The 20,249-nt window shown below is 44.4% G+C and overlaps 1 protein-coding gene across 1 annotated transcript in view; it reads left to right on the top strand.

Moving 5' to 3' along the window:
- Window positions 1-20,249, top strand: part of NXPH2 (neurexophilin 2) — a 132,976-nt gene that overhangs the window by 26,272 nt on the left and 86,455 nt on the right. The gene's annotated exons all lie outside the window — the stretch shown is intronic.

Genomic DNA, 20,249 nt, shown 5'->3' with positions numbered 1-20,249 from the left:
CGAGAACTGTGTCCTCATCATTGGCTGAGTGAGTACCACCGTGCCATGCGGCACAGCGCTGCCCCTGCGACCCTGCACCTCACCAGGCCCCGCAACCCGCCTGTCATCATCCCTACCTACCCCCCTCACCGGGCCCCGGGACAACCAACCCCCTACCCACGAAGGGGAGAACTACCATCAAAGCTGCTCCCTGTCACCGCTCCCGGGATCCCCGTCTAGGGCAGCGGTGGTGTCACCAATATCACCACAACCGTGGGTGGCGTCACGGACAATATCTAACATCCCCACAATCAATCCCCTTTTCACTCACAGGCGAGGAGCGCCGCTCGAGTCCCCGGGATCCGGCCCACCGCTCGAGCCACCACCAAGCAGCATCAGCCGCAGCAGCAGCGGCAGCCGGACCCAAGCAGTGGGAGAGCGCAGCGTCCCCTCCTCCGCCCGCGACACTGGCATATGATGTCCAGCTGGAGGGACGGTGGAAAAACCAGGATTAGGCAGAGAAGAACAACTATTTATGAAAGAGGAACCATATTTATGACCAGTTAGTAGTAATTAGCATACTGTGATGCTAGCCACGACTTACGGGTAGTATGGACGGAGGAGTAGTCAGGAAAGCCGGGGTCTGGTAATGGGAGGACGCGTATGAGAGTGATGCCCCAAGGCTATGGGGTACTCGGTCCCGGGCCGTATATGTAGGGGAATGCTGTGTCACGGTTGTGTAACGGCCGATGCCCGATTCCGTGACCTTGGGGGTTGCTTTTTAAAATGATTATATACAGGGGTGATTAAAGAGTTTATATCGTGATGCCACTTGCGGGTTGCAGTTATGGTGATGGAACCGCCTCTACACAGTCTTTTACCATAGGGGCTGATGGTGATGGCAGCCTGCATGGTAAGCCCTCCGCAAGTAGGGCCGGGCCCCAGAGAGTGGATGATGGGATCCGGCACAGAAAGAAGAGTAGGCCACACAAGGGTTGCTGTTTAACTGGTTCTCTTTACTCACTGTAGGTAGTAACTGGTACCCGGAGGAAGGCTGGTGTTCACCTTTGGTTCCCGTAGTCCCAGTGCCGGTGTGGTAACCTGGTGGCTTCTTTCCCCGGCACCTCTCGCTGGTTGGTGGAACCCCGTTGCTTGGAGCGTCTACTGCCTTTCGGCAGTCTCTGGTCCGTACGGCGGCAATGCGAACCCTGTATGGTTGGTGTTATATCCGGTCCCTGGCTCTATCTTTACTGCTTGTGCCCCCAGATTCTTAGGTCAGTGAGGTCCGTGATGGTCCCCTCACTGTGCAGGTATTTGTCAGGTAGCCTGAAGCGTTTGCCTGACCTAGGGCCCTGTGCCCTGTCGGTGCTCTGGTTCCAGGGATTACCTGGCTGTACCCTCCCTGTCAACCACTCTCCTACACCACCTAAGTCAACCACCTGTCAACCACTCTCCTACGACTCCATCTGGAGACACATCCGTCACCTTCAACTGTCACTACCAGACTCCTGTGTCTTTCTGTCTGTCCCTTCCCACCTGGTTGTCGTCCAGTGAACTGGGCTGGCATCCATTGGGTCCCGGACTAGTCAGTCACGCATAATTGGGAGAGGGAAACTGGGGAAGGTTTATGTGTTTTGATGTTACCGGCACAGGTCTTCCAGGTCCCTGGGGGTAGGCCCTGCATCTTTGGCAGGATGCAGTACCTAGTGGTGCCCTAATGGGTTTAGGGGTGCTACATGAGCACAAGGAGAAAACAGGGGCATTGTCAGGTCAATATCCGAGGGTCAGAAATCCAGGAGAGCACGTCATAGGTTCAGGGGAGAAGCAGAGACGTGGTCAAGTAACAATCGGAGATCAGAAAGGCAGGAGGTCACAATAGGAACAGGACAGGCAGAGAGAAGTCAAAAAACAGTCTGGAAACAGAGAGCAAAACCCAGAACAGTATCAGAGACACAGGCAAACAGCACAACTGCAGAACCCGAAAATACAACTGGCCATGTCTTGAGCAAGCATGCTCCGTAAAGAAGCCTGAGCAATTACCAGGAAGGTGGAACAGCTGAGTAATTAGCACCAACATGGAATCCAGAGCTGCCAAACACACTGCTAGCTCATTAACACAGGAAAGTGCAGCAGAGCATCTCCAAAGGCAAGATGCTCTGCACAAGGGAATCTGGACACATACAGTGCGCTCGCCAGTGTTTATGGACAAAAAATATATAGGATGAAGTTTAAATTTTTTTCCTCCAGCTCTTTACACCACTATTGATTATTTAGGTTCTGATACGTCCCCTATAAAATTTAATTTTAAAGTATATGAGCGACCGACATGAGTGATTTTGTAATTGTTAGGAGACGTTCTTACATTCTGAGTGGGCACTGGCGGACACAGACAGAAAAGAACAATATAGGGGCCTTTTGCAGCCCAAGAGCTTATACAAATGCACAATGCCACCTGCTTTGGAGGTAGGAATGGGCACCTTTAAGTCTTGGGCCCCTGTGTGGCTGCACCAATATGTCCTCTCTGTGTGACTGAGTGAGAATGATCGGATCAGCCAGGTCATTCTCACCAGATGAAAATCCTGCGCAGTGCAGTAATGGGAATCTGTATCTAGGCAGTTAATAATGTTTTAGGAGATGTCACATTTACAGGATCGAAATCGTGCAGAGTCATGAGAAAGAACCAATCCATCCAATATTGTGCAATAGATAGAAATAATATTCAATACTTTGTTCATTTCATCTCCACATCATGCATCATAACCATCCCAGATCCTGCCAGACAGTCCCGGGATTAGGGGCTTTCTTGTGGCCCAGGAGGTGGGTGACATGTCTGTCTTTCCCATGCAGATACATTTGATCAGGGGCAGACATACTATTGGTAGAACCTGGGGCCAAAGAGGTTTGGGGGCCCATTTCTACTCCCAAAGCACATGGATTGGGGTATTCCTATCAGCTCTTAGACTGGAAAGGGCCCCTATATTGTTCTTGCACAGGGGCCTCTTCTGTCTGTGTCTGCTAATACATTTGATTGACTACCATGGAGACGTCGGGCATCGCCTGCTCCCGCTCCGCCATGCACCTGAAGCTCGGAGCAGCAGGCACCAAGACGTCACTATTTTGTGCCTGCTATGCTGGTAACGGACACCTCACCGAATGGAGGTAGATGAATGTCTGTCTATGGGTATGTGTGTGTATGTATGTGTATTTACATATATATATATACAGTACAGACCAAAAGTTTGGACACACCTTCTCATCTCTAGAACAACTGTTAAGAGGAGACTTTGTGCAGCAGCCTTCATGGTAAAATAGCTGCTAGGAAACCACTGCTAAGGACAGGCAACAAGCAAAAGAGACTTGTTTGGGCTAAAGAACACAAGGAATGGACATTAGACCAGTGGAAATCTGTGCTTTGGTCTGATGAGTCCAAATTTGAGATCTTTGGATCCAACCACTGTGTCTTTGTAGAAAAGGTGAATAGATGGACTCTACATGGCTGGTTCCCACCGTGAAGCATGGAGGAGGAGGTGTGATGGTGTGGGGGGGCTTTTGCTGGTTACACTGTTGGGGATTTATTCAAAATTGAAGGCATACAGAACCAGCATGGCTACCACAGCATCTTGCAGCGGCGTGCTATTCCATCCGGTTTGCATTTAGTTGGACCATCATTTATTTTTCAACAGGACAATGACCCCAAACACACCTCCAGGCTGTGTAAGGGCTATTTGACTAAGAAGGAGAGTGATGGGGTGCAACGCCAGATGACCTGGCCTCCACAGTCACCAGACCTGAACCCAATCGAGAGGGTTTGGGGTGAGCTGGACCGCAGAGTGAAGGCGAAAGGGCCAACAAGTGCTAAGCATCTCTAGGAACTCCTTCAAGACTGTTGGAAAACCATTTCCGGTGACTACCTCTTGAAGCTCATCAAGAGAATGCCAAGAGGGTGCAAAACAGTAATCAAAGCAAAAGGTGGCTACTTTGAAGAACCTAGAATATAAGACATATTTTCAGCTGTTTCACACTTTTCTGTTAAGTATTTCATTCCACATGTTCATATTTTTGATGCCTTCAATGTGAATCTACAATTTTTAGAGTCATGAAAATAAAGAAAACTCTTTGAATGAGAAGGTGTGTCCAAACTTTTGGTCTGTAGAGTGTGTGTGTGTGTGTATATATATATATATATATGTATGTATATATATATATATATATATATATATATATATATATATATATATATTTATTTACATATTTACATTTTTTGTAAGTTCCCAATGGATGGAAGAATCATATTGTTGATGTAGGCCCAATGGTGCCATATTTTGTAACGGGCACCGTGGGAGCATCATAGCATGTGTATTAAAAAAGGTCCGTGGAGCCTCTCAAGGAGTGGCTCTTTTTAGGAAACCACCATAACCACCATATTAAGTGGCTCTTTTAATCAATACCCAACTCTTTGACGAGTTTAAAGATATTATGAGGGAAATACCAAGGCCAGGTATCCATCATATCATATGTGTGTAAGGGGACAATGTGGGGAAATCAATGTATATCGGAGCCATCTCGGTGGTTTTAAGCTGTTTGAAGACGCTAAGAGGCTTCATTATTATAACTATTTTTCTGCTGTGAATAAACTATAGCTGGCATGGGTGGAAGGTTTCATCCAGCTTATATAGAAGGAGAGCAGATGTGATTGGCCTCCCCACAACATCTGATCAAAAGAGATTCCCTCTTGCTAGCCTACCTTTGACTCAGCATACAACAGGTAGATGCCCGAGTCTGCCTGTGTTGATCCCAGACACCAGAGAAACCATCAGGGGGAGTGTCAGAATCTGCAATCCGAACAGCGACTAATGCTGCCATGACAGTCAGCGAAGTTTGTAAAAAAAACTTTGTTTGACAGGTAAGCATTAGCCAAACACAAATGGTTACTATTCGCCCCATCCCTTCCATTTACATAGAACAAATTTGATTCATTTTGAATTTCTTGCCCAAATTTGAACAAATCTGCGAAATTCAAATCTATCGAGTATATAATAATGGGAATGATACAAACTTTCCACTCTTCAGTTTCTGCAAATTGTAGTAAAGACTCTAACATCTCATGACTTCATAGGAAAAGCCTCAACAGGTCACATTGCGACCACTGGGTGACCACAAAGAGACACATACGGCGAAAACCTCTCAAGGCAGAGTAGTTTGAAATTGCTTTATTATTGTGTTTGTTTGTTTTTGTTTAGTTCCATCCATCCTTGGTTATTTTGAAACTGGTAACTATTGGATTGGATTTTTACCAAGTAAGAGCCATATGAGCATTTTTCTCTAAGGCTATGGTCACATTTCCGTTGTTTTGCTTCCGTCGCAATCTGTTGCCTTGAGGAATTACGGTATCCTGCAAAAAAATTTGCAGGAATCAGTTTTTTTCCCCATAGACTTCTATTAGCGACAGATTGTGACTGATGGCCCTGCGTTATATCCGCCGCGTGACGGATCAGTCGTTTACTGACTGACCGTCAGGCGGGAGCAGTGGCAAAAAAAAACGGACTCCGCAGGTGTCCGTCGCCATCCGTCAAAAGCTATAATGGATGGTTATGGTGCTGGATTCCGCCGTAATCAGTGCTGGATTCCGTCATGCTCTGAGCATGCCCAGCATGTTTGGCACACCACAAATGGATCACGACAGATCTGTCAAAAAACGGATGCACAACGGATGTAACGGATGCACGACGGATCCGTTTTTTCCACAGGATTCCTGTGAATGTAAATCAAGTGAAATAACACATCCGTTGCATCAGTTGACATCTAAAAAACGACGGATCTGACGGAAGCAAAACAACGGAAGTGTGAACTTAGCCTAATCCTTCCTCAGCCCTTATGAACCCATCAAAATTTTAACCAAATGCCATTTTGTTGATTTTGCGCTAATCACATTGCAAAATATTCAGATTCTAGTGAATTTGATATTTTTTGTGAAATGCAAAGTACGGTAAAGTAAATTTGCTCCCTTTTCTAGTTTTCAGATGAGGGCGTGATTTGCAGTATATGTGTCTGGAATTCCAAGCTTTATCTGTTTATTTATTAAAATCTATTTTTGAGAAGAGCGGCTGAAGCGGCGGCGTTGAGTACGGCATGATTATGCCGGGGGTAGAGGTCGATGTTTGGAGCGCACTACAAGCTGTCCAAATGTACAATCTTCTATTAAATTTTGCTAATTGCAATTACACGGTGTCAGTCCCTGAACACTGCATTTAGCGGCTGAGTTTGATGAAAAGGTATCTCTTAACCGCTCGTCGTGAATGATCGGAAGATTATAAATGACAATGACTGGTGGCGACGCTCGCACGGAATATCAATTGGTTGTCTGAGGTTTTTTAACCTGCCGATGCCGGTCCAGTCCATCGTCGCCCGTTGTGTCGTTTGACTAATGGTTTCCATTTACCTGTGTCTGAGCAGAAGGTCATAGGTGTCAATGACGAGCGAGTTATGCTGCGGACATTAGTGCAGAGAGGTGACGGCTGCACGGCCATCGTGCACAGAAATGTTTCATTACAGCTGAAGTTCCCGATCCTGGCTTTAAGGCTTTGTCTAATCTCTTACAGATCACCTCGTACTATCCACGCACTTTCATTTGCTTCTAAACACATCATTAAAACAGTGTGTCATCACCTCGTGTTATGCATTTACGGCTGACAATGTTCCATTTCATCTCCTACTGTAAATGCTGATTGCAAAGTGTTATTTTAACAATGTCGCCACATGAAGGAGCGCGTTGGGATTTGTAGATTGTGATACTGATGTCACAAGTCGGATCCATCTGGATTTCTTGTCACACGGAGTTTTGCACTAAGTTTGCCGACTCTCGCACTCCACCCAATGGTTTCTCTGGTGTCTGGGATCAACACAGGCAGACTCGGGCATCGATCTCCTGACTGCTCATTCATACACAGGATACCAAAAGTTAATCTCTGCTAGTCTGCTTGTTAGTCTCTTTTGATCACATGTTATGAGGAAGCCAATCACATCAGCTCCTTTCATATTTAAGCTGGATGTAATCTACCTATGTGTCAGGGCAGGGGCGAGAGGGTAAGCCAGCCATATAAGATAACACACAGGAAGGGGGAAGGAATTCATTATAGCTAAGGAAAGGGGGGAAGTTGTTACCCCTGACTGCAACCTGAAGCTCACCTTCACTGCCCTCACCAATCCTATACAGGTTCCCCACCTGTCGCCGAGCAGGAATACCAGGGGCCTTATTACACCCTGTTAAATGGGCCCTAAGTAAGGATGGAGGGTATGAGCTCTTCATCAACACCACTTGTGTTGGGCCCCGGGGACGCTGATGCCGTGTCGGTGCATTACCTTCGGGGACTCCGCTGTCAGTCTGGATCCTGTCACCGGTAGGAAATCTTCTATTTGTAGTTTGTCGTGACGCCACTCTCAGAATTGCGGTCAGTGGGGACCGCCACTGCAGATTAAGGGTGCCTGGGGCTGATGATAGGTGCAGTCAGTTGGAGTAGCCTCCTGAGAGTGAGGCAAGCCCCAGGGCCCTGTGTAGGTGTGTAGAACCACAAGGCGCAGAATAACTCCACACAAGCAGGATGTCTTTCAGGGTTTTTACTCACAGTTGATGGCAGGGTGAGTGACCCGGGCGTAGCTGGGATGAACCAAGTGGGAACCAGTTGTCCTTCAGGCTGACTTGTGAGGGTGACTACCAACTCGCCTTCCTTAGCCCTTGGTGGTTTGGGGTAACCCCGACTTTGAGTCCCTATGGGGGTCACCCAGGGAAGATGCTGCAGCCTCTCTCCCCTTCGTTTGCCGTGTGCTTGTCGCCTGGGCCAGGCCACTCCAGCTGCTTGCCTCCTGTGACCTATGGGCCCTAACTGTGGCTACGTGGCTGCGGCTTTTGTGGTGTTGTGGCGTGGGCTTTGAGAGCCCCACACCGGCAGGTTTAGCAAAAGAAAGCTGGATCTATCTCCGCTTCGGGAACTGCCGCCCGTTTGGGCCTGGTACTCTCTAGCAGTCTCCTTACTTCCCACTCCGTTGCTCTCTCTCTAGCTGAAGATGGATTTCGGGTAGCACTCCTAGTTGACCGTTCTCCCCCGTCAGTAGCCACTGCGCGGGCGCTGTCAGACTGCACAGCCCCAGGGATCTGCTCCTCACTCGAGCTCCCTGAACTCTACACTGCTCTGGCTCACTGCCCCTCCTCTCCTGTTCTTGCCTACGCCACCTAGCAACCAGACTCTCTTACCACACCCCTTGAGTGGAGATGGAGGCTTTTGGCCCCCTCCACTATTCCAGTGGAGGTGAAGGCTTTTCCCCCTCCTGGGATCCCCAGGGGTCCTCTCAAAGGTACATGTGTGAGACCTGATCACTATGCGCCTGTGTACCACACCCCAGTCAGCCTTCTGGATTACCTGTGTTGTACTGTCCCCAGCATGGGTGCAGTACTCAGTGGTGCCTGACCAGGTCAGGGGCGCCACACTTGCACTAAAGGAAGACACAAGGGAACAATACAGGGGAAACACAACTGCGATCACCAGAACCCTGGTAGATAGCAAAGATAACCCATATCTGAGCAGCAGCAACTTCAGGAGTCTGGAGTAACAGAAGACGACCTCTCCAGAGCTCAGCAAGGAACAAACTATAAACCGCACCCAAACCACTCCAGGGTGAGATTAATAAAGGAAATCAGAGGCTGGCAACAGAGAGGAAAAACTGACCGTTTCCAAGGGTCATAGAGTCCACAGCTGCAGAAACAGGAAACTGTCAGATATCAACACATGCCGCCAATCTCTGGGATTTTCTAACACTTGCTGCCACTGGATTGTCAGCCGGCCATGAGAACTCCGTAACAGGCCTTGATACATCTCTGACACTATGTCAGCTATAGTTTATACTGTGTTGGTCGGTGTATTTCGGTGTCCTAGACTATCTGGAAAGTGTTGCTTTTTGCTTGATGCAGTTGTAGATTTTACCTGTCGTCTTTTTGTTTCTTCCCTGGTCTTGTTTTCCTCCTTATATTTTATTGTCTTATACCTCTGTGAGTGCTGTGTGACAGTTTTGGTTTCCCCTGTCTATTTTTGTAGATTTACTCTCACTCTTGTCCCGGTTCCCCCTGGGGGAAGAAGAGAGGGTATCAGATTAGGGCTGCTCAGGAGCAGGGCCAAGAAGGAGACTCGGGCATCCTCCACCTTTACGGGTATCGCTGAGACTAGAAATTACATACGGCCTCCTAGCCTGAGGGTCAGCTTAGGAGCCCCGATTTCCTTTGATCCCGATAGTCATTGTGACATTTCTACCTTTTCAGTTCTGTCAACAGCTCTAACTAGAGATGAACGAATCGATCTGATACAACTTTAATTAATTGCAAATTTTAGGAATTTTTCTGGACCCAGTGAATTCGAAAAATTTGCAATTTGTTTGAATTGACAAAACAACGCCCACCGCCATTTTGCTCAAAGCAGAAGATTGCATAACCTAGAGACTTCCCCATAATGAGATAAAGCTATACCATCACCTGGTGATGGACTATCACATCCTGTATAAAAGCCTAGGCAAGGAATGCAGCAGCCGTACAACAGCGAACCTGGAAAGTGAGAAGGTGTGAGAGTTTGCAACTTATCCATACAAACAGGGGGATAAAGACAAAGAAATTAATAAACATTACATATAGAAGTAAAAAAAAAGTATATTATGAGGTCACAAGGATATTACTAAGACTTTTTTTTTTTTTTAAAAGTGGCAAATTGATATTTTGTATCACTCATCCACTCTATCGTTTCAGTGACAAAATTCAGGTTTTATTCCGCGTTATTGGCTGATGTTTCTTTCTGGTTGTTCCATTTCGTTCAACCTGATTATTTTCAGTAATACAGTATGAAGTAGGGGAAACATGTATAGGCAGACAAGAAATAATAGATGTAAAAAATATTTATTTTATTGTTTTAGTGTTAGGTAGGTAAGAAAAAATAGTTATTCAGATGATAAAAATACATTTATAAATTAATGGTGTTATTAATCATTGTATAATCAAACTGGATGGAGAGATGGATAGATGGGAAAAATTCTATAGATATAAAACCAATTCCAGCTTTCAAATTGAAATCACAACCGTCCCTGCAGTGCAATATGCAGTACTTAAATACATTACCAAAATACATTACCAAAACCACCGTCTCTACACGAATATAACACTGGAACTATCATCAGTACATGGACACATCACTAGATCATCATGAATACAGGACCAGAGCCACTATTAGTACTTGAATATAACAAATATTGCACCAGAACCACCATCAGTACTTGAATACAACAGCAGAACCACTATCACTATCAGAAATATAACACTGGAACCATTATCAGTACATGAATACATTGCTAGAACCAATGCCACTCCAGGGATCCATTACTCAAACCAAAATGATTAGATAAATACAGCACCAGAACCACTAATAGTATTTCAATACAGCACCAGAACCAGCATCAGCACTTGAATACAGCACCAAGACCACAATCAGTACATGCATGCATCACCAAGTTTAATACAAGGATCAATTGCAATGTGAAGTCAGCCTCCACCATATACACTTGCATCATATGAAACCGCTTCCATTATTTTGCTAACAATGGTAAGGAGATGCTAGGAATTGTTACCAACCATTATCAGACTGAGGACCATACAGGAAAGACAGTACTGATGAAAATGCAGACAGTATCACAAATAAATATTTAAATTCAGGTACCTTTTATAGGTGACATCTTTTCTGATTGACTTCATTCTTGGTCCATTTGTCTCCATGTATTCTGGACACCATAATAACATTTCATACCCATAGCTTATCTCTGTAGATAGCCCTTTTCTCTGGTCTGCTGCTGCACATCCAAGCGCAGTGCCCTTAATCATATTAATATGATTATGATGCTTCTTTTAAAAATTATTCCTCGCTGTGCTCCCTGCACAAAATATGCCCCCCTACAACACAGTGCCACTTAAGGTATATGGCCCTCACACTGTTCTCACCTAAAAAATATGGCCTTCACACTGTGCACCCTTATGAACTATAACTGCTACACTGGCCTTCCTTATGAACTATGGCCTCGATGTTGCTCTTTCTTTACATTGTCCTCTTTTATGCTATCCCTGTCTCCACACAGCCCCCTGCACACTGTCCCCATTTTCAGTGTCCTTCTATACTGCCCCCTCTCAACACTGTCCCCCCCCCCCCATACTATCGCCTCTGCTTACTTTTCCCCTCTTTATACTGTTCTATCTCAATCACTTTCCCCCCTCTGCACACTGCCAACACCATTATTGTGGCATCACACTAATATCCATCTACAATAAAAGTCCCACTTATTTTGGGCTCCACTACGGCACTCTTTTCTTTCCTTATGATGTCTTCACCGCCTCTGCTGTGTCGCAGTGATGGCAGCAGCGTGATGAGGTGGTAAATAATTATAATTGTATGTCAATACCAGGAGCCATTTTCATCGGCCCTGTGGTTCCGCAGTGATGGCAGCAGCATGATGAGATAGCACGCAATTGTTATTGTATGTCAATACCGGGAGCCATCTTCACTGCCTCTACGGTGTGGCAGTGATGGCAGCAGCGTGATGAGGTGGCATGCAATTGTTATTGTATGTCAATACCGGGAGCCATCTTCATCAGCTTCTTAGTGCCACAGTGATGGCAGTAGCGTGATGAGATGGCAAGTAATTGTTATTGTATGTCAATACCGGGAGCCATCTTCACCATCTCTGCGGCGTGGCAGTGATGGCAGCAGCGTGATGAGATTGCACCCAATTGTTATTGTGTGCCAATAGCAGGAGCAGTCTTCACCTGCTCTATGGTGCCACAGTGAGTGCAGCAGAGTGATAAAGTGGCACACATTTGTTATTGTATGTCAATACCGGGAGCCATCTTCATCAGCTTCTTTGTGCCGCAGTGATGGCAGTAGCGTGATGAGGTTGCACCCTCAATGTTATTGTATGCCAATACCAGGAGTAGTCTTTACCGGCTCTGTCGTGCAGCAGTGATGGCAGCAGGGTGATGAAGTGGCACACAATTGTTATTGTACTGTATGTCAACACCGGGAGCCATTGTCATCAGCTCCTTAGTGCCACAGTGATGGCAGCAGTATGATGAGGTTGCACACAATTGTTATTGTATGTTAATACCCGCAGCCGTATTCACCGGTTCTGTGTTGCCACAGTGATAACCGCAGCATGATGAGGTGACACACAGTTGTTATTGTATGTTAATACTGGGAGCCATCTTCATCAGCTCGGTGGTGCCGCAGTGATGGCAGAAGGGTGATGAGATGGCACACAGTTGTTATAGTATGTTAATACCGGGAGCCATCTTCACTGACTCTGTGTTGCCGCAGTGATGGCCGCAGCATGATGAGGTGACACACTATTGTTATTGTATGTCAGTGCCAGGAGCGGAGTACCGCACCTCTGCATCTCTCTTGGGAACCAGCGTCCTACTGGTTTTTGGCTGTCAGTTTAACAACTGGTCCAGGAAACCGCTGAGAACTGAACAAGTAACACTACTGGAGGTCGGCACACCGTCCCATAAAAGCTGCCTCTAGCCACCGCCTTAGGCGAGATGCTCTTCTCCACCCATGGCAGGAGAAGCTCTAGACAGATACCATAGATATATAGATAGATTTAATTACAATCTACAGTATCTATTTCATATCTAACTCTTAATGTAGCTCCATGGAAATACTTTGGCATAACAATGTATCATCTTCATAATTCTGACTCATCCATTCTGTTGGCTCATGAAGCGTTTAACCTACAGGAGAGGACATGTCATGCGTCAAACTGATAGATTATAGACAAGCGATGTCATTTCACAAGCGCTGTCCATACGCTAACGGTTACATTAAATTTAAATGACATATTAAATGAAATCCTAATTAATGTATTAGCGCAGCTTTAATGGCCTGTGACGTGGCTGATCGCGGAATATCGCTATAATGGGGACTTGCGCTTTGATATATTGTGTTTTCTTCATCAACTGTGTCCAAGTTTTAATTGGAGTTAATCAAGCTGCTGTAACATTATATTCCGAGAGGATTTTTATAAGAAACTTGATTGAGTGTAAAAAGCTCGGAAAGTGATTCTAGCATCATTTCTGGGGTGCAAAAATATTCCTTACAACAGATTTCACTTACAAGATGAGTCAATTAACAAAATATTGAGATAATTTTACTCTATGTGACCATATTAATAGTAAGGATGGTCAGATTTCTCCCAAGACCCGTTTTTACCATAGACCACCATGTATCACTTGGTGCCATGGTCCATGTCTCACGCTAGGAATGGGGGAGTACCAAGCGATTGGCGAAAGGGAAGGGAAACCCTGAGTCTAGGGCTAAGGCTATCGCTGGCCCCTGTGGTCCCTCACCACCGTAGATAGGTTCTGCACCTATGCACCAAGCTGGATACCTGACCCTAACATGATCCTAGAGCTGAGCCCTATATAGGGAACGGGTGGGATGAGCTCTTCATCAACCCCACTAAACACTAAAGAAGACACAGGGAGCACACACATGGGGACAGCGCATAAACAACTTATCTCCAGATGCCTCAGTAAGAAGTTCTGCAAAGAGCCACAACGATTCAATAGATGGGTGCAAGCCACCTGCTTGCATTCAGAGCTTGTGAAGGAATTGAATATCATCAGCAGAAGTCCAGGGAAGATAAGAGTATTTAAAACCAAGGGGAAATATGGAAATACAGATAATGAGCAGCTGAAGGGAAGAGGATCTCTGCAGGGTCCTAAAAGGAAAGGGATGAAAATGCAGTAGAGGAGATATCCAGTACACTGAATACTGACAGCAGGAATAATAGAAAGTCAGGGAGCATTTTGTGCAGCCCAACGCTATGACCTTCTATCGCAGGACACCACAGGACTGTCTTGTTACCCATGACACCATGTGGCTGCTATGTGGTCCCAGGGGAAAGGGGGCAGCTCTGTTCTAGTGACTAAAGGGTGGAATTGTCTACTTTCAAGTAGGACTAGATAATGGGGCCACCAGTTGTGTAGTGTGAGTTGGCAGTGCCCGGGGAAGAGCAAGTATTTTGCTCCCTATTAAACAATTAGCGCTCAATGAGTACCTTCCGCCAGTCCACTATTAAACTCCTTATTCCTCAAGCACATCTTGTAATGTGAGTCATATACTAAAATAATTAGAATTTTTGCTTTCACCTCCTGTTTTCTTTTCCTTTTTGCTACAATTTTAAATATAAAGTTATATATATATTTTTTTTTTGTTATTGCATTTTTATGTAACAATTTTATTAGTCTAGCCCAATCCCTACTCCTAGCCCTAACCCTAAATAAATCTCTAGCCTTAGAACTAAAGGGCCCTATTCACAATAGACTAATACTGGCCAATATAGATGGGTTGAGCCAACAGTCTATTGTGTTTCGAAGCCCCCCACAGATGATATCATGGGAAAGAATGATCACGCTTGTTCGAGTTTGGACTGCCAATCCTTTGTTCTCTAGGAGGTAAGCCTCTAATAGAAATGTCTGCCAGTGCCTCTCTCATAGGGGCTGTGTATGGAAGAGAGAGCTGCCGGCCAAATGATCAACTATTGTTCAGCGACAGCTATCTAAAGTGTATGAAGGAGCTTAATCCTAGCTCTAGTCCTAAATCGAGCTCTAGCTCTAAGCCTAGCTCTAGCCCTAAGCATAGCTCTAAGCCTAGCCCTAGCCTTAAGCCTAGCTCTAGCCCTAACTCTATCTCTAAGCCTAATTCTGGCCCTAAGACTAGCCCTAAGCCTAGCTCTAGCCCTAAGACTAGCTCTAGGCCTAGTTCTAGCCATATGCCTAGTACTAAGCCAAGCTCTAGTTCTAAGCCTAGCTCTAGCCCTAATCCTAGCTCTAAGCCTAGCTCTAGCTCTAAGCCTAGCTCTAGCTCTAATTCTAGCTCTAAGCCTAGCTCTAGCCTTAACCCTAGCTCTAGCCCTAAGCCTTGCTCTAAGCCTAACTCTAGCTCTAAGTCTAGCGCTAGCCCTAATCCTAGCTCTAAGTCTAGCTCTAGCCCTAAGCCTAGCTCTAAGCCTAGCTCTAGTGCTAAGCCTAGCTCTAAGCCTAGCTCTAGCCTTAAGCCTAGTTCTAGTGCTAAGTCTAGCTCTAAGCCTAGTTCTAGCTCTAGATAGGGTTAGAAAAAGTGTAAAAATAGTAAAGCATCTCTTAACAACGACTGACAACTATATTGGAACCATGTAAACTGCCCATTCTGCTCAACACTGTCTTCATTCATTACATACTAACCTGTAATTTCCACCTCTAATTATGCAGAGCGCTGAGAGATGAGTTTGTTAATGGCTGCTGCACTCTGCATTTTGGCATCTAAGGTGAGGGAGCTCACTTTGTGATACTGAGCCTTGTTATTTTGGCCACCACATGGCAGCCATTGTCAAACTCCTCTCTCCAGTTGCATTAGTAGCTCCACGCTGCAGCCACTACTTGTAGGCAGCAATCACTTCAGTGTGGGCAGTGTGGAGAAGGTGTGGGAGAAGGATTTTACACTCCTATAGGCTTTGGTGCCACAGGGCAACTGCCATCTGCCACCAATCACTTTGAAGATTCAGCACAAACTTCACAAACTGTCTGCTGCATTCCCTGCCTCCACTTTTATACAGGCTGTTATAGATTGCCTGTTCTGTGCCATGAGATGTGATGGCTGCAGGGAATTATGGTGAAGACGCCTGAGGTCCTGTGAGTCTTCTCTGTTTAATGCAATCCTCTACTTTGTGTCAAAGGTCGGGAAGCAGAAGCATTTTTTTTTTTTGGGGGGGGGGATTCATATGAATCAAATTCCATTGGGTCCACCAATTGTCTAATTTTTACATGAAATTGATTTGTTTCGAATCGATTAACTCATTTCTATTTATGACTATTTAGTGACCAAATATGTTCCCTTTCCTTTTCCTCTCCCCTTGAGTTGATCTCTGAGGCTTCCTCAAGCCAGACTCATGGTGATCCGATGACCACCAGGAGGGTTTCTAGCCAAAAAGTGGTGTTCGTGATGAGACCATTTTTTTTTTTTTTGTGATCCATTTTTTTAGAAAATATCAGAATATTGATAAAAGTCCGTAAGCTAAGACCTCCCCCCATCATCACCTACATTTCTAAAGAAAAAGGGGCAAACTGCCGTATTTTTCATTTTATAAGACGCACTGGATTATAAGACGCATCCCAAATTTAGAGATAAAAAAAAATATTAAAAAAATGGGGTCTGTTTTATAATCTGGTGGTGTCTTACCGGGATGACAGCAGTGGTGGTGGAGCGGGGTCACCGGAGGCAAGGGCAGTGCTGGAGTACGGCGATGCTGTGGGCTGTGCAGAGGGGGGTCCAGATGCTCACTGTGGGCTGCAGCCCTGTGCTGAGGGGGTCCAGATGCTCACTGCGGGCTGTGGCACTGTGCTGAGGCGGGTCCAGATGCTCACTGCGGGCTGCGGCGCTGTGCAGAGGGGGGTCCAGATGCTCACTACGGGCTGCGGCGCTGTGCTGAGGGGGGTCCAGATGCTCACTGCAGGCTGCGGCGCTGTGCTGAGGGGGGTCCAGATGCTCACTACAGGCTGCGGCGCTGTGTGGGGCAGCGGGTGCTGCTCTGTGTCGGGGCAGTCGGCACTGCTCTGTGCTGGTGCTTGCTGCGGGCGGTGAGGCACTGGCTATTTTGTCGGCGGAGCGGGCTTCAAAAAAATGGCAGCCAGAGTCGGCGCATGCACAGATGAGAGTTTGAGCCAAAAGCGCCATCTGCGCACGCAAAGACTCTGGGCACTATTATTTGAAGCCCTTACCGCCGACCTCTTCAGATTGGCCCATGCCTCACCGCCCGCCGCACAGAGCCTTGCTGCCTGACGAACAGAGCCTCGCTGCTCGCCACACAGAGCATTACTGCCCTCCGCACAGAACAGCGCCGTAGAGAGCAGTGCCCGCAGCACAGCATTGCCTTGTCTCCTGTGACCCCTTTCCACCACCTCCCGGTAAGCTACATTCGGATTTTAAGACTCCCCCTTCATTTACCTCCCAAATTTTTGGGAAGAAAAGTGCGTCTTATAATCCAAAAAATACGGTATTTGGAAAAACATTCTGGCTCCCTTCTTTGCTGGAGGTCCCGGATTATGGACCACCACATAGAAATAGAGGTCCATTTGGAAGGTGTTGGTGGTGTGGATGGAAACCTGCGTATAATCATCAGCCTAATTGAAATCGGAGGCTGAACACTTTCCGCTAACGATTTACCTTTCCTGAAGACGAGTAATGCAGAGAGGCTTCTAATGCTTTCACCTTCGCAGATGGGGTCTTCGCGAATTAGTGGGTGGTCATAAACACTGGTCATTATTGACTTTATTTCTGCTCCGATGTGTCCGCTCACTGTAAACACTGTTAATCACAGCCATTTGCCGATGTCTCCGGGAGAAAAAAAAGAATTTGCTACATTAGAAAGTAAAATCAGATCCATCTATTCGGTGATCTGTGGGGACACAAATTGAGCGCTGAGAGTCAGATGCATTCGGCTCTTCATTCCCGGATGCAAATATTTTACTACATTCTATGGGTTGTATTAAACATGAAGATTTTAAGAGGTTGATAGTTGTCACAATGTGATTGTTGAAAAGTGAGGGACAGGGGGCTTCTATACTGCATCTCACACTAGGGAACCTTGGGATATCCCTTACCTCCTGATTACTCCTGAAGGTGGAGATGCTGGAGTACCATGTCTTATTATTCTCCTGATCAGAACCTTCTGATTACTCCTGATGGGGGAGACGCCGGAGTACCATGTCTTATTATTCTCCTGATCAGAACCTTCAGATTATTCTTGATGGTGGAGACGCCAGAGTCCCATACCTTACTGTTCTCCTGATCAGAACCTTTGGATTACTTTTGATGGTGGAGACGCTGGAGTCCCATACCTTACTATTCTACTGATCAAAACCTGCAGATTACTCCTGATGGTAAAGAAGCCAGAGTCCCATATCTTACTATTCTCCTGATCAGAACCTTTGGATTACTTCTGATGGTGGAGACGCCGGAGTCCCATGCCTTACTATTCTCCAGATCAAAACCTTCAGATTACTCCTGATGGTGGAGACGCCAGAGTTCCATACCTTACTATTCTCCTGATCAGAACCTTCGTATTACTCCTGATGGTGGAGATGCTGGAGTCCCATGCCTTACTATTCTCCTGATCATAACCTCCGGATTACTCCTGATGGTGGAGATGCCAGAGTCCCATGCCTTACTATTCTCCTGATCAGAACCTCCGGATTACTCCTGATGGTAGAGACGCTGGTGTCTCATGCTTTACTATTTCTTTGAACAGAACTAAACTGCTTCATTTATTGTGGCCATAATATATTCTTATCTCTTCATGGTACTTCCGAAGAGATATTTGGCATAGGAGCTTAGTCATGTGAAAGTTCAAGAAAAGTTTATTTTCTTCTTTATGCCCACAGGGGGCAGTCTTACAAGAAGCTGATCAAAAAGTGTCCTTCTTCGCTGAAATAACCAGTGATCAGCTGTAATCTGTGAGGAAACCTGGTAGTAAATTTCCAGGCAGTGCCACCACCAGGAACATGGAGCAGCGCTCCATCTGTGTAATGTTGGATCCAGCCCAGGAGAACCTCCCTTCTCGCCCCCATTCTCCAACTGGGTTCATGAAATTGATTCTCGAAAAAAAAATAGTTACTGGCCTTTTGTTACATCTGGAATCTGTCATGAGATTTAAGGCTACAAACTGGATACATTATTAAATATATTGTAGACCTGAAAAGGCTGGTGTCTTTACTTTGAAAATACACATTAACATGACTGTGTAAACTTTTCTTGATCATTTTCCTGCCTGAATCCAGCTCTTGCTTAATATCTAAATTACACGGCTATTCTGATATGGATTTTCAAAGTAAGTACACCAACCTCTTCAGGGTTAAGAGATCTATTTTTATAATAAACGCACTTTGTACTGTGAAGTCTGGTGCTTTAAGCATTTATTCCTTCTGCTTCTATAGAAGAATTTGCAGAGCTGAACGTTCCGCTTCTGTCCCCTGAAACCTTTACGATCCACATATATTATAACTTTTGGACAGCGCTGATGAAGTGGTATACGGCGGACGCGCTGCGCCGTTCCTGCACCTCTGGTAATGGTTCTCACTGGCCTGCAATCTGTTTTCCTGACGCACTCAACTTTCCTCGATAAAATGTGATTTGGCAGCTCCCATATACAAGACGCAAGGATCATCCTCTGTGACTGAGGAGCCGCCTGCACGCAGCTCCGGAGCACAGAGCATTGCATTTTGTCGGCGCAGTATTCGACCTGCAGTTGATCAAGAGGGAATACATTATGGCCGACATTTCTCCATTAGAAAACTCTCTCAAATTTTTTTTTTCAATTCTGGTTTATTTATTATTATTTTATTTTTTTTTTTTGAGGGGAGCATTGTCACACAAAATTGTTTTGTGTCAGAGGTGATTTAATAAGAATAATAATAATAGTAAAAAATATATAATTTTTATTTTTTATTTTTTTTTCAAGCCAGAGGCAATTTAATAATAATAAAATAATAAAAATTATATTTATATAAATAAAATTATATAGTATATATATATATATATATATATATATATAAATAAATATATAAAATACATATTCATTATTATTTTATTATGTTAATAATTATTTATGCTAATAATTATATATATATATATATAAAATTATTAACAAATATATATATTTATATATGATATTTTTTATTTTTTTCAAGCCAAAGGCGATTTAATAATAATAAAATAATAATTCTTATATATATATATATATATATATATATATATATATTAAATATAAATAAAATTATATATAGCTTATACATATATATATTATATACACGGTATATATATATATATTATAAATATATATATATATATATATATATATATATATATATATACCGTGTATATAATATATATATGTATAAACTATATATAATTTTATTTATATATATATATATATATATATATTCATTTTATTATTATTAGTAAATCGCCTCTGGCTTGAAAAAAAAATAACAAATATATATATAATATATATAATTTGTTATTTTTTTTTAAAGCCAGAGGCGATGTAATAATAATAAAATAATTATTTATATATATATATATATATATATATATATATATATATATATATATATATATATATATATATATATATAATTAATTATATATATAATTTTTATT

Source organism: Anomaloglossus baeobatrachus, chromosome 7 (genome assembly GCF_048569485.1).
Source record: "Anomaloglossus baeobatrachus isolate aAnoBae1 chromosome 7, aAnoBae1.hap1, whole genome shotgun sequence".
NCBI lineage: Eukaryota > Metazoa > Chordata > Amphibia > Anura > Aromobatidae > Anomaloglossus > Anomaloglossus baeobatrachus.
Note: the sequence above shows the minus strand (reverse complement) of the source record. Positions and strands in the feature narration are given on the sequence as shown.